The 6,000-nt window shown below is 41.1% G+C and overlaps 1 protein-coding gene across 1 annotated transcript in view; it reads left to right on the top strand.

Moving 5' to 3' along the window:
• Positions 1-240: 240 nt before the first annotated feature.
• Positions 241-6,000, top strand: part of PRXL2A (peroxiredoxin like 2A) — a 53,646-nt gene continuing 47,886 nt past the window's right edge. The window contains exon 1 of the mRNA XM_072130448.1: positions 241-399. The gene's annotated coding sequence lies outside the window, so the exon portion shown is untranslated. The remainder of the gene's footprint in view (positions 400-6,000) is intronic.

Below are 6,000 nucleotides of genomic sequence, written 5' to 3'. Positions count from 1 at the left end.
GTGCCCGGTGTTTGTATCTCATACCTACCGTCAGAAGTGGTAGGTTTCCTTTAATGTTGTATTGGCAGAATGGTCAAAGTATATTTTATTAAAAATCTAAAAACCTATTTGAAAAGGTAAGAAACTTATCGCTTTGATATAATACATATATGATGTTTAAGAATGACATATGACACAACACAAGCAATGTACTTGTAACATGAGAATGAACAGTGAGCTGGGAACTGAACTTCAGGCAGAGCCTCGGTTTGACTTGTCGCCACCCCTCCTGATGAAGCTCTATGACATATACTGCGAGAAGCAGCTCTCTTCTGTGCTGTACTGTGGATAGTGCTGGACACTGGGAGATTATGCTCATTTAGCTCCTAACCTATATAATCTGTAAGGACCCCTGCTCATGTAAGTAGTGATCTTTGTATTACATAAGTCTGCATTTATATTTTTGTACGTCTGTGATGCCTATAGGTTACATAATGAAAGCACACTATAGCAGTAGTCTGCATATGGTTTTCTGGCTTCTGTGAAACTACAACTTTCAGCATGACCAACCACAGGTGCAATGCATCTTTTGATCTGTAGTTCTTATAGATAGACAGGTAGACAGTTCCAATACAAGTAGAAGGAATTATGAAATTCTAATAAAAATACTTTGTCTATTCACATCTTTAGTTTTAAAAGGTGCATTTTCTCTCAGCTAGACTAGTGTCTGTGCCGTTTGACCTCATTCAGAAGCCCCTTCCCCCTCTCTCACCATGCACAGCTGTATATCTAGTTTAGCTAAACAATGAGTGAGCCGCCTTCATTGTGTACTGTATATGTTTTTTATGGTTACAAACATCTCATCATTTGTTAGTTACACTACAATAGAGAACATTTTTGTATTGTAGTAGCAAAAGAGCAAATGAATTTGTAACTCACACCAAAATCACAATCCAGTTTACATAATGGATGGATTCATTTTTACTGGATATACTTAAAGACATAAACCACAAATCTTACTAAGTGGTTTATGGTTTTAACTAAATAACTGAGGATCAAGAAAGCAAGGGCTACTACACAGGTTCTTTTGTTCTGTAAATATAAAAGAAGAGAGAATACTGGTGTCGTGGGTACATGTACTGTTAAAACATCCATTCATATACTACTGTAACTTGCTGAAATGTAGATCTGATCAAAGCGAAGCTCAATATAGTAAATGTGAAAGAAGCTACAAGACTACTCCAAGTTCTAAAAGAAATCAGTTCAGTTATAGTTGTGCTCCTGTTCTCAATATTTAGAGATTGTCAAGTGACTGATGCATGGCAAACGTGTTGTCCCATTTCAATGAGGGTTTAGTTTTTTCCCCCAGGTTATCCTAGAACAGTAAATCAATCTTTTATAGATATCTAATGGGTTACTTTACCCGTTGGTATACAAAGTCTAATTTGTATTCTTGATACAAATACAATATGGCTGAAGGATCACTTCTAGAAAAATTTGCTCAAATATTTCTACTTATACTGGTTCCTGGCCAAATGTGGTGGAACTCCAAGGCTCAGTCTCTCCAGATAATCCTAGTTGATGATTCCTTTTTTTAGAATAGTCCCAAGCAGGGGCGGACAGGGAATTTAAAGTGGCCCTGGAAAAAAAACATTCTGTGGGTGGACTCAAAACAAGTAGGCGTGACCCTCACACAAACTGTTGATAGATGGTCTAAATCAACATGTATAGCGCAGCCAAAGCGACTCATACTACCTCCCTTTTACAGGAATAACCCTTACTTTTTAAAAGAACACAACTTAATACTGACTTATATATACACTGCCCCCTATGTACAAGAATATAACTACTAGAATACTGCCCCCTATGTACAAGAATATAACTACTGGAATACTGCCCCCTATGTACAAGAATATAACTACTGGAATACTGCCCCCTATGTACAAGAATATAACTACTGGAATACTGCCCCCTATGTACAAGAATATAACTACTAGAATACTGCCCCCTATGTACAAGAATATAACTACTAGAATACTGCCCGGTATGTACAAGAATATAACTACTAGAATACTGCCCGGTATGTACAAGATTATTACTACTACTATGCCATATAACCGCACCAGTTAGCCCCATGTATACAGCCAGTCCCCCTCCCAGTATACAGCCCGCCTGACCCCCCCCTCAGTATACAGACAACCAGCCCCCCCCCCCCCCTCAGTGTACAGCCAGCCAGTCTCCCTCATTATACAGCCAGCCCGCCCCCCAGTATAGAGCCAATCTGCCTCTCCCTTCCCTCTGTATACAGTCTGCCACGGCCGCGCACAGAATATGACGTCGGCAAGTGGCTGATGTCACAGTCTGTGAGCCGCCAGCGCACGGAGCTGTCACTGCTGGCCGGACACGATAAAGTTGCGGAGCTTCGGGGGAACACCGGAAAGGGTGAGTACAGCGATTATTATTCTCAGACCGGCCCCATACCAGCCACGGAGCAGTCGTCCTCCTGGGATTTCCCCCGGAGGGCTTAATGGCCAGTCCGCCCCTGGTCCCAAGTTTTAGAGCTCCTCATGATGTCATCAAAGACATTCCGAAGACCTGAGGCTGCCTCGATTTAACCCCTTTATTACAATGTGCGATCAACACATTGTAATGAATGAGGAGGAAATCCCCATATACTGCCATACAGTAAAAATCATAAACACATTAGCTATCGCCGCTTTCAAATATGCCTGATCGATCAAAATATAATAACTGTTTTTCACTGCGTTTAACCCCGTAACAGAAAACATCGCCCAAAGTTGAAAATTGCACTTTTTTGCCATTTTGAAAAATATAAAAAAATTCAATAAAAAGTGATCAAAAGGTTGTACAGTCTGTAAAATTATAGCAATAAAAACTAAATCAAAGGTCGCAAAAAATGACACCACCCGCAGATCCGTACACCAAAGTATAAAAAAGCTGAAGCCGTCCTGATACGTCACATGTTGTGATTTGTGAGTCTTGATGTCGTTATTCGTGTCGAATCTAATTTTCTCAGAAAATTCGGCAAACCTGGTCGAATCGAATTTAGAAAAATGTGCCCATCTCTATATATGACATATAATATATCTGACATATTCAATTTGTCTGGATGTCAGTGGTGTTATATATTTCTACCTATACTGGCTCCTGGCTATAGGTGGTGGACCTCCAAGACTATGGGGCTTATTTACTAAGGTCCCGCGGCCGCATTTCCGTTGGGTTTTCCGACGTTTTCGGGGATTGTGTCACAAACGATTGGATTGTGTCGCAATTGCACCGGCTTGCTCGCAACACAAATTGGGGGGTGGGCTGACGGACGATCCAACGGATTCAGACAACGCGCAACATTTATCATTTAAAATTGTGTCGCAAGCCAAGCACTTTCATACACCGGGAAGAAGGTGAACTCCGGCGGACGTGATCGGGGAAGCGACGGGCGCACGCTGGTAGTGAATCACGGTTCATTCTCGTCGGGGAACGCACCTCTAGGATTGCGCCGGGACAGGTAAGTAAATCTGCCACCATAAGTCTCTGAATCATATACATGGATCCTAGTTGATAATTCCCATTATTCAAAGTAGCCCCTTGTTTTAGAGCTGTGATCATTGATTCCTACATGGACTGGTTTTTAGTTGGATGTAGTATAACCTGTAGTTACAGGTTCTTATCTATACATTATCCAAAACATTTTACAGCATCAGAAATTGTGCCTGCTGGCATAAACTTAGCAAATAAGATTCAAGTTGAATGGGAAGGGGGTGGGTGGTGTTGTATATTAACCCTATTTTTTTAGTTTTTTTGCAGTTTTGTTTTTCTCTCTGTTCTTTCCACCAACTTTTTAAGCTTTTTTTATGCTGAGTTATACGAGAAAAATTGTATTTTCTAGTGGTATCTCTTAAGACTTTGTGCCATATACTGGGAAGCTGGAAAAAAAATAAAGAAAAAACGGTTGTGCCATATTTTGATGGGCTTTATTTTTACGGTTGTCAATGTGCGGTCCAGATACAAAAAATGTGCTGAAAAACCCAAACTCGACTTATGCTCAAGTCAAAATAAAAAAATTTAAACTCACTCAGGTCCTCAGGCCTCTGACGGCCGGATTGCACAGAACACCTGAGGGGGCCACTGGAAAGGTGAGTTTTGATAATTTTTTTAATCAAATGTATAATGGGACGCGGGCAGGCACATAACGGGGTAGAGGGGCCGGCGGGCTATATACTGGGGTAGGGGGGCTGGCGGGCTATATACTGGGGAAGGGGGGCCAGCGGGCTATATACTGGGGAAGGGGGGCCAGCGGGCTATACACTGGGGAAGGGGGGCCAGCGGGCTATACACTGGGGCGGGGGCTGGCGGCTATACACTACAGGGGGCTGGCAGGCTATATACTACACGGGTCAGGCAGGCTATATACTACAGGGGGCTGTGACCAATGCATTTCCTACACTCGGCTTATATTCAAGTCAATTTTTTGTGGAAAAATAAGCAGTCTCGGCTTATACTCGGGTCGGCTTATGCTCGAGTATATACAGTAGTTTTAGTTAAGTCTTTGCATTAAAAAAGACAAGCTGACAGCTGTACCTCTTTCATACTTCAGCTTATGGAGCCGTGTAGGTAGTCATTGTATGCAGGATGTGAGGACATTTTCGTTTTTATTATTTTGAAAATTACACAACCTTTTAATTACTTTATATTCAATTCCAGGGTTTATTGCCTGGAATAATAGTTTTATATTTTGATAGTTCAGACATGTTGTGGTGTGGCAATAATTAATATATATTTTTTTAATTAGTTTTCTACTTATTTATTTTTATATGTGTTCTAGTGCAGCGGTCAACAACCACTGGGCCGCAGCCCAAGGAACTTAAATGGGTACTCCCGTTTCAGCAAATTAATGGTATTGTTTGTATGATGAAAAGTTATACAATTTTCCAATATACTTTCTGTATTAATTTTTCAGTTTTCTAGATCTCTGCATGCTTCCACTTCGTAGAAAGCTTACTTCACTACACATGTGTGCGGCTTGTTAAATCACAGAGTAATTAGAGCTGTGTGCACCTGTGTGACCATGGTCAGATTTCTCTCCACTGGAAGTAAACATAGAAGCTTTCTATAGAAGGACAACAAGCAGAGATCTAGAAAACTATGAGGAATTGATACAGAAAGGAAATTGGAAAATGGTATAAGTTTAAATCATCACACAATATCATTAATTTGCTAAAATGGGAATGCCCCTTTAATTTATAAAACTGTGTACTTACTTCTGGTGCTCCTCTTCTCCCCGGGGAAAAGAGTAACATTAGAGGAGACATAACTATGTGGGCTGCAATGGGGACATTACTATGGGGGCTGCAATGGGGATATTACTCTAGAAGCCGCACTGGGGACATTACTATGGAGGCTGGGGGGGGGGGTGCTCTGGGGGCATTACTATGGGGGCTGTGCTTCGGAGAGACACACACACACATATTTGTCATTGGTCATTTTTGGGTACTGCTCATGTGCTATTTGGACCCGCTTTCGTCTGCTTATTAAAAAAATTAAAAAATTTGTTTTTTTTATTTTGAATCAGGTCCACAGCAGGCCACCTATTAGATTATATCTCCACCAGGGACCAGCATTTCTCACTTTGTATCGTGTTGGGGCCTTGTTCACACATATGTTTTTGTCAACCTTATTACCTTCAAATTCCCAGCGGCTAAGGGTGGTGGATCAAGTGTTGTAACCACACCAACTTTATCCAATGTTCATTGGTGTTTTTTTTTTTTTAACATTGCATGTATCTTATGCTTATTTTTATTAATAAAGACCACGTTATTTAATGTTATTTGGGTCAGCTATTACACACTTCTTTTTTTATGGTAGCAAAGCTTGTGTATTTTAGTGTGTAGTCCCGGCATGCCGCCCAGCTGTGCATGCCCTTTTGTTTTCTTTGTTGGAGCTGCACTGGGGACATTCCTATAGTGGCTTCAGTAGGGACATTTCTATAAAGTGTAGCGGCTC

This window comes from Engystomops pustulosus, chromosome 11 (assembly GCF_040894005.1).
Source record: "Engystomops pustulosus chromosome 11, aEngPut4.maternal, whole genome shotgun sequence".
NCBI lineage: Eukaryota > Metazoa > Chordata > Amphibia > Anura > Leptodactylidae > Engystomops > Engystomops pustulosus.
This window is presented reverse-complemented; position numbering and strand designations above follow the sequence as displayed.